An 8,610-nucleotide genomic window follows, 5' to 3' on the forward strand; every position below is an offset into this window, starting at 1 on the left:
AAATTAACCTTGATTACATCCAAATCAAACTTTCTACCAGATGTAGGTTTGGAACAAACAAGAACATTTTAATTTCGATCACGAGTCTAACGCCTTAAACACACTGACATCCAGGTGTTTCTAAAAGACTAACAAGAGCTGAGTCAAAGTAGAAGATCTTGTCATAGTCATTCCTTTCAGATTTGAGCCACGCTAATTGGAAATGAATGAAAGGTGGGTTGATTACATCCAAAGTAAGTTTTTTCCAGAAATGCGGTTGGTATCCACAAGAAGATAGCATTCATTTGATTTTTATTCTAGCAGTCTAACCCACTCAGCCATCCTGGTGTAAGTACAATCAAGAGCCCAGTGAAATTGGAATGAGGAGCACACAGTCAGTTATTTTGGCTTTGAGTCAGAAAATATCTAAATGAGACTTGTTGACATCCAAATCAAACTTAATACAAGAATGGGGTTTGAAGCAAGATGAATAATAATTAAGTTGATAATGACTCCAACACCAAACTTCTTAGCCATCTTTTGTGTTTTTAAACGATAAAACCTTGCTGAGTCAAGGCGGAATAAGGGGAACAAAGTCAATTCTTTCAGCTTTCGTCAAAAGAAATTTCAAATGAGTGAAAGGACAATTGTTTACATCCAAATGATAGATGAACTCATACCAGGAGTGGGGTTCGAACCCACGAGGACGTATGTCCATTGGATCTTAAGTCCAACGCCTTAACCTCTCGGCCATCCTGGTGTAGTAAACATAAATTCAAGGGCGTAGTCAAAATGGAATATGGAGCACACAGTTAGATCTTTTGGCTTTGATCCAGACAATATGTAAATTAACCTTGATTACATCCAAATCAAACTTTCTACCAGATGTAGGTTTGGAACAAACAAGAACATTTTAATTTCGATCACGAGTCTAACGCCTTAAACACACTGACATCCAGGTGTTTCTAAAAGACTAACAAGAGCTGAGTCAAAGTAGAAGATCTTGTCATAGTCATTCCTTTCAGATTTGAGCCACGCTAATTGGAAATGAATGAAAGGTGGGTTCATTACATCCAAAGAAAGTTTTTTCCAGAAATGCGGTTGGTATCCACAAGAAGATAGCATTCATTGGATGGTTTATTCTAGCAGTCTAACCCACTCAGCCATCCTGGTGTAAAGTACAATCAAGAGCCCAGTGAAATTGGAATGAGGAGCACACAGTCAGTTATTTTGGCTTTGAGTCAGAAAATATCTAAATGAGACTTGTTGACATCCAAATCAAACTTAATACAAGAATGGGGTTTCGAAGCAAGATGAATAATAATTAAGTTGATAATGACTCCAACCCCAAACTTCTTAGCCATCTTTTGTGTTTTTAAACGATAAACACTTGCTGAGTCAAGGCGGAATAAGGGGAACAAAGTCAATTCTTTCAGCTTTCGTCAAAAGAAATTTCAAATGAGTGAAAGGACAATTGATTACATCCAAATGATAGATGAACTCATACCAGGAGTGGGGTTCGAACCCACGAGGACGTATGTCCATTGGATCTTAAGTCCAACGCCTTAACCTCTCGGCCATCCTGGTGTAATAAACATAAATTCAAGGGCGCAGTCAAAATGGAATATGGAGCACACAGTTAGATCTTTTGGCTTTGATCCAGACAATATGTAAATTAACCTTGATTACATCCAAATCAAACTTTCTACCAGATGTAGGTTTGGAACAAACAAGAACATTTTAATTTCGATCACGAGTCTAACGCCTTAAACACACTGACATCCAGGTGTTTCTAAAAGACTAACAAGAGCTGAGTCAAAGTAGAAGATCTTGTCATAGTCATTCCTTTCAGATTTGAGCCACGCTAATTGGAAATGAATGAAAGGTGGGTTGATTACATCCAAAGTAAGTTTTTTCCAGAAATGCGGTTGGTATCCACAAGAAGATAGCATTCATTGGATTTTATTCCAGCAGTCTAACCCACTCAGCCATCCTGGTGTAAAGTACAATCAAGAGCCCAGTGAAATTGGAATGAGGAGCACACAGTCAGTTATTTTGGCTTTGAGTCAGAAAATATCTAAATGAGACTTGTTGACATCCAAATCAAACTTAATACAAGAATGGGGTTTCGAAGCAAGATGAATAATAATTAAGTTGATAATGACTCCAACCCCATAACTTCTTAGCCATCTTTTGTGTTTTTAAACGATAAACACTTGCTGAGTCAAGGCGGAATAAGGGGAACAAAGTCAATTCTTTCAGCTTTCGTCAAAAGAAATTTCAAATGAGTGAAAGGACAATTGATTACATCCAAATGATAGATGAAACTCATACCAGGAGTGGGGTTCGAACCCACGAGGACATATGTCCATTGGATCTTAAGTCCAACGCCTTAACCTCTCGGCCATCCTGGTGTAATAAACATAAATTCAAGGGCGCAGTCAAAATGGAATATGGAGCACACAGTTAGATCTTTTGGCTTTGATCCAGACAATATGTAAATTAACCTTGATTACATCCAAATCAAACTTTCTACCAGATGTAGGTTTGGAACAAACAAGAACATTTTAATTTCGATCACGAGTCTAACGCCTTAAACACACTGACATCCAGGTGTTTCTAAAAGACTAACAAGAGCTGAGTCAAAGTAGAAGATCTTGTCATAGTCATTCCTTTCAGATTTGAGCCACGCTAATTGGAAATGAATGAAAGGTGGGTTGATTACATCCAAAGTAAGTTTTTTCCAGAAATGCGGTTGGTATCCACAAGAAGATAGCATTCATTGGATTTTATTCAGCAGTCTAACCCACTCAGCCATCCTGGTTTAAAGTACAATCAAGAGCCCAGTGAAATTGGAATGAGGAGCACACAGTCAGTTATTTTGGCTTTGAGTCAGAAAATATCTAAATGAGACTTGTTGACATCCAAATCAAACTTAATACAAGAATGGGGTTTCGAAGCAAGATGAATTAATAATTAAGTTGATAATGACTCCAACCCCAAACTTCTTAGCCATCTTTTGTGTTTTTAAACGATAAACACTTGCTGAGTCAAGGCGGAATGAGGGGAACAAAGTCAATTCTTTCAGCTTTCATCAAAAGAAATTTCAAATGAGTGAAAGGACAATTGATTACATCCAAATGATAGATGAACTCATACCAGGAGTGGGGTTCGAACCCACGAGGACATATGTCCATTGGATCTTAAGTCCAACGCCTTAACCTCTCGGCCATCCTGGTGTAATAAATATAAATTCAAGGGCGCAGTCAAAATGGAATATGGAGCACACAGTTAGATCTTTTGGCTTTGATCCAGACAATATGTAAATTAACCTTGATTACATCCAAATCAAACCTTCTACCAGATGTAGGTTTGGAACAAACAAGAACATTTTAATTTCGATCACGAGTCTAACGCCTTAAACACACTGACGTCCAGGTGTTTCTAAAAGACTAACAAGAGCTGAGTCAAAGTAGAAGATCTTGTCATAGTCATTCCTTTCAGATTTGAGCCACGCTAATTGGAAATGAATGAAAGGTGGGTTGATTACATCCAAAGTAAGTTTTTTCCAGAAATGCGGTTGGTATCCACAAGAAGATAGCATTCATTGGATTTTATTCCAGCAGTCTAACCCACTCAGCCATCCTGGTTTAAAGTACAATCAAGAGCCCAGTGAAATTGGAATGAGGAGCACACAGTCAGTTATTTTGGCTTTGAGTCAGAAAGTATCTAAATGAGACTTGTTGACATCCAAATCAAACTTAATACAATAATGGGGTTTCGAAGCAAGATGAATTATAATTAAGTTGATAATGACTCCAACCCCATAACTTCTTAGCCATCTTTTGTGTTTTTAAACGATAAACACTTGCTGAGTCAAGGCGGAATGAGGGGAACAAAGTCAATTCTTTCAGCTTTCATCCAAAGAGATTTCAAATGAGTGAAAGGACAATTGATTACATCCAAATGATAGATAAACTCATACCAAGAGTGGGGTTCGAACCCACGAGGACATATGTCCATTGGATCTTAAGTCCAACGCCTTAACCTCTCGGCCATCCTGGTGTAATAAATATAAATTCAAGGGCGCAGTCAAAATGGAATATGGAGCACACAGTTAGATCTTTTGGCTTTGATCCAGACAATATGTAAATTAACCTTGATTACATCCAAATCAAACCTTCTACCAGATGTAGGTTTGGAACAAACAAGAACATTTTAATTTCGATCACGAGTCTAACGCCTTAAACACACTGACGTCCAGGTGTTTCTAAAAGACTAACAAGAGCTGAGTCAAAGTAGAAGATCTTGTCATAGTCATTCCTTTCAGATTTGAGCCACGCTAATTGGAAATGAATGAAAGGTGGGTTGATTACATCCAAAGTAAGTTTTTTCCAGAAATGCGGTTGGTATCCACAAGAAGATAGCATTCATTGGATTTTATTCCAGCAGTCTAACCCACTCAGCCATCCTGGTTTAAAGTACAATCAAGAGCCCAGTGAAATTGGAATGAGGAGCACACAGTCAGTTATTGTGGCTTTGAGTCAGAAAGTATCTAAATGAGACTTGTTGACATCCAAATCAAACTTAATACAATAATGGGGTTTCGAAGCAAGATGAATTATAATTAAGTTGATAATGACTCCAACCCCATAACTTCTTAGCCATCTTTTGTTTTTTTAAACGATAAACACTTGCTGAGTCAAGGCGGAATGAGGGGAACAAAGTCAATTCTTTCAGCTTTCGTCAAAAGAAATTTCAAATGAGTGAAAGGACAATTGATTACATCCAACTGATAGATGAACTCATACCAGGAGTGGGGTTCGAACCCACGAGGACATATGTCCATTGGATCTTAAGTCCAACGCCTTAACCTCTCGGCCATCCTGGTGTAATAAATATAAATTCAAGGGCGCAGTCAAAATGGAATATGGAGCACACAGTTAGATCTTTTGGCTTTGATCCAGACAATATGTAAATTAACCTTGATTACATCCAAATCAAACCTTCTACCAGATGTAGGTTTGGAACAAACAAGAACATTTTAATTTCGATCACGAGTCTAACGCCTTAAACACACTGACGTCCAGGTGTTTCTAAAAGACTAACAAGAGCTGAGTCAAAGTAGAAGATCTTGTCATAGTCATTCCTTTCAGATTTGAGCCACGCTAATTGGAAATGAATGAAAGGTGGTGATTACATCCAAAGTAAGTTTTTTCCAGAAATGCGGTTGGTATCCACAAGAAGATAGCATTCATTGGATTTTATTCCAGCAGTCTAACCCACTCAGCCATCCTGGTTTAAAGTACAATCAAGAGCCCAGTGAAATTGGAATGAGGAGCACACAGTCAGTTATTTTGGCTTTGAGTCAGAAAGTATCTAAATGAGACTTGTTGACATCCAAATCAAACTTAATACAATAATGGGGTTTCGAAGCAAGATGAATTATAATTAAGTTGATAATGACTCCAACCCCAAACTTCTTAGCCATCTTTTGTGTTTTTAAACGATAAAACTTGCTGAGTCAAGGCGGAATAAGGGGAACAAAGTCAATTCTTTCAGCTTTCATCAAAAGAAATTTCAAATGAGTGAAAGGACAATTGATTACATCCAAATGATAGATGAAACTCATACCAGGAGTGGGGTTCGAACCCACGAGGACATATGTCCATTGGATCTTAAGTCCAACGCCTTAACCTCTCGGCCATCCTGGTGTAATAAATATAAATTCAAGGGCGCAGTCAAAATGGAATATGGAGCACACAGTTAGATCTTTTGGCTTTGATCCAGACAATATGTAAATTAACCTTGATTACATCCAAATCAAACTTTCTACCAGATGTAGGTTTGGAACAAACAAGAACATTTTAATTTCGATCACGAGTCTAACGCCTTAAACACACTGACATCCAGGTGTTTCTAAAAGACTAACAAGAGCTGAGTCAAAGTAGAAGATCTTGTCATAGTCATTCCTTTCAGATTTGAGCCACGCTAATTGGAAATGAATGAAAGGTGGGTTGATTACATCCAAAGTAAGTTTTTTCCAGAAATGCGGTTGGTATCCACAAGAAGATAGCATTCATTGGATTTTATTCCAGCAGTCTAACCCACTCAGCCATCCTGGTTTAAAGTACAATCAAGAGCCCAGTGAAATTGGAATGAGGAGCACACAGTCAGTTATTTTGGCTTTGAGTCAGAAAATATCTAAATGAGACTTGTTGACATCCAAATCAAACTTAATACAAGAATGGGGTTTCGAAGCAAGATGAATAATAATTAAGTTGATAATGACTCCAACACCAAACTTCTTAGCCATCTTTTGTGTTTTTAAACGATAAACACTTGCTGAGTCAAGGCGGAATAAGGGGAACAAAGTCAATTCTTTCAGCTTTCATCCAAAGAGATTTCAAATGAGTGAAAGGACAATTGATTACATCCAAATGATAGATGAAACTCATACCAAGAGTGGGGTTCGAACCCACGAGGACATATGTCCATTGGATCTTAAGTCCAACGCCTTAACCTCTCGGCCATCCTGGTGTAATAAATATAAATTCAAGGGCGCAGTCAAAATGGAATATGGAGCACACAGTTAGATCTTTTGGCTTTGATCCAGACAATATGTAAATTAACCTTGATTACATCCAAATCAAACTTTCTACCAGATGTAGGTTTGGAACAAACAAGAACATTTTAATTTCGATCACGAGTCTAACGCCTTAAACACACTGACATCCAGGTGTTTCTAAAAGACTAACAAGAGCTGAGTCAAAGTAGAAGATCTTGTCATAGTCATTCCTTTCAGATTTGAGCCACGCTAATTGGAAATGAATGAAAGGTGGGTTGATTACATCCAAAGTAAGTTTTTTCCAGAAATGCGGTTGGTATCCACAAGAAGATAGCATTCATTGGATTTTATTCCAGCAGTCTAACCCACTCAGCCATCCTGGTTTAAAGTACAATCAAGAGCCCAGTGAAATTGGAATGAGGAGCACACAGTCAGTTATTTTGGCTTTGAGTCAGAAAATATCTAAATGAGACTTGTTGACATCCAAATCAAACTTAATACAAGAATGGGGTTTCGAAGCAAGATGAATAATAATTAAGTTGATAATGACTCCAACCCCATAACTTCTTAGCCATCTTTTGTGTTTTTAAACGATAAACACTTGCTGAGTCAAGGCGGAATGAGGGGAAAAAAGTCAATTCTTTCATCCAAAGAGATTTCAAATGAGTGAAAGGACAATTGATTACATCCAAATGATAGATGAAATCATACCAGGAGTGGGGTTTGAACCCACGAGGACGTATGTCCATTGGATCTTAAGTCCAACGCCTTAACCTCTCGGCCATCCTGGTGTAATTAACATAAATTCAAGGGCGCAGTCAAAATGGAATATGGAGCACACAGTTAGATCTTTTGGCTTTGATCCAGACAATATGTAAATTAACCTTGATTACATCCAAATCAAACTTTCTACCAGATGTAGGTTTGGAACAAACAAGAACATTTTAATTTCGATCACGAGTCTAACGCCTTAAACACACTGACATCCAGGTGTTTCTAAAAGACTAACAAGAGCTGAGTCAAAGTAGAAGATCTTGTCATAGTCATTCCTTTCAGATTTGAGCCACGCTAATTGGAAATGAATGAAAGGTGGGTTGATTACATCCAAAGTAAGTTTTTTCCAGAAATGCGGTTGGTATCCACAAGAAGATAGCATTCATTGGATTTTATTCCAGCAGTCTAACCCACTCAGCCATCCTGGTGTAAAGTACAATCAAGAGCCCAGTGAAATTGGAATGAGGAGCACACAGTCAGTTATTTTGGCTTTGAGTCAGAAAATATCTAAATGAGACTTGTTGACATCCAAATCAAACTTAATACAAGAATGGGGTTTGAAGCAAGATGAATAATAATTAAGTTGATAATGACTCCAACACCAAACTTCTTAGCCATCTTTTGTGTTTTTAAACGATAAAACCTTGCTGAGTCAAGGCGGAATAAGGGGAACAAAGTCAATTCTTTCAGCTTTCGTCAAAAGAAATTTCAAATGAGTGAAAGGACAATTGATTACATCCAAATGATAGATGAACTCATACCAGGAGTGGGGTTCGAACCCACGAGGACATATGTCCATTGGATCTTAAGTCCAACGCCTTAACCTCTCGGCCATCCTGGTGTAGTAAACATAAATTCAAGGGCGTAGTCAAAATGGAATATGGAGCACACAGTTAGATCTTTTGGCTTTGATCCAGACAATATGTAAATTAACCTTGATTACATCCAAATCAAACTTTCTACCAGATGTAGGTTTGGAACAAACAAGAACATTTTAATTTCGATCACGAGTCTAACGCCTTAAACACACTGACATCCAGGTGTTTCTAAAAGACTAACAAGAGCTGAGTCAAAGTAGAAGATCTTGTCATAGTCATTCCTTTCAGATTTGAGCCACGCTAATTGGAAATGAATGAAAGGTGGGTTGATTACATCCAAAGTAAGTTTTTTCCAGAAATGCGGTTGGTATCCACAAGAAGATAGCATTCATTGGATTTTTATTCTAGCAGTCTAACCCACTCAGCCATCCTGGTGTACAGTACAATCAAGAGCCCAGTGAAATTGGAATG

The 8,610-nt window shown here is 37.9% G+C and overlaps 10 non-coding genes across 10 annotated transcripts; all 10 read right to left on the reverse strand.

The window, feature by feature from the left end:
- Positions 1 to 656: 656 nt before the first annotated feature.
- trnal-uaa lies at positions 657 to 739 on the reverse strand. Its single transcript has one exon. It is a non-coding gene; the product is annotated as a tRNA-Leu (tRNA).
- Positions 740 to 1,483: 744 nt separating this feature from the next.
- On the reverse strand, positions 1,484 to 1,566 carry trnal-uaa. The gene has a single exon. It is a non-coding gene; the product is annotated as a tRNA-Leu (tRNA).
- Positions 1,567 to 2,310: 744 nt separating this feature from the next.
- On the reverse strand, positions 2,311 to 2,393 carry trnal-uaa. The gene has a single exon. It is a non-coding gene; the product is annotated as a tRNA-Leu (tRNA).
- Positions 2,394 to 3,135: 742 nt separating this feature from the next.
- Positions 3,136 to 3,218, reverse strand: trnal-uaa. Its single transcript has one exon. It is a non-coding gene; the product is annotated as a tRNA-Leu (tRNA).
- Positions 3,219 to 3,961: 743 nt separating this feature from the next.
- On the reverse strand, positions 3,962 to 4,044 carry trnal-uaa. Its single transcript has one exon. It is a non-coding gene; the product is annotated as a tRNA-Leu (tRNA).
- Positions 4,045 to 4,787: 743 nt separating this feature from the next.
- trnal-uaa lies at positions 4,788 to 4,870 on the reverse strand. Its single transcript has one exon. It is a non-coding gene; the product is annotated as a tRNA-Leu (tRNA).
- A 740-nt stretch (positions 4,871 to 5,610) lies between these two features.
- Positions 5,611 to 5,693, reverse strand: trnal-uaa. Its single transcript has one exon. It is a non-coding gene; the product is annotated as a tRNA-Leu (tRNA).
- A 743-nt stretch (positions 5,694 to 6,436) lies between these two features.
- On the reverse strand, positions 6,437 to 6,519 carry trnal-uaa. The gene has a single exon. It is a non-coding gene; the product is annotated as a tRNA-Leu (tRNA).
- Positions 6,520 to 7,255: 736 nt separating this feature from the next.
- Positions 7,256 to 7,338, reverse strand: trnal-uaa. Its single transcript has one exon. It is a non-coding gene; the product is annotated as a tRNA-Leu (tRNA).
- A 741-nt stretch (positions 7,339 to 8,079) lies between these two features.
- Positions 8,080 to 8,162, reverse strand: trnal-uaa. Its single transcript has one exon. It is a non-coding gene; the product is annotated as a tRNA-Leu (tRNA).
- Positions 8,163 to 8,610: the final 448 nt, after the last annotated feature.

Source organism: Oncorhynchus gorbuscha, linkage group LG24 (assembly GCF_021184085.1).
Source record: "Oncorhynchus gorbuscha isolate QuinsamMale2020 ecotype Even-year linkage group LG24, OgorEven_v1.0, whole genome shotgun sequence".
Taxonomy (NCBI): Eukaryota; Metazoa; Chordata; class Actinopteri; order Salmoniformes; family Salmonidae; genus Oncorhynchus; species Oncorhynchus gorbuscha.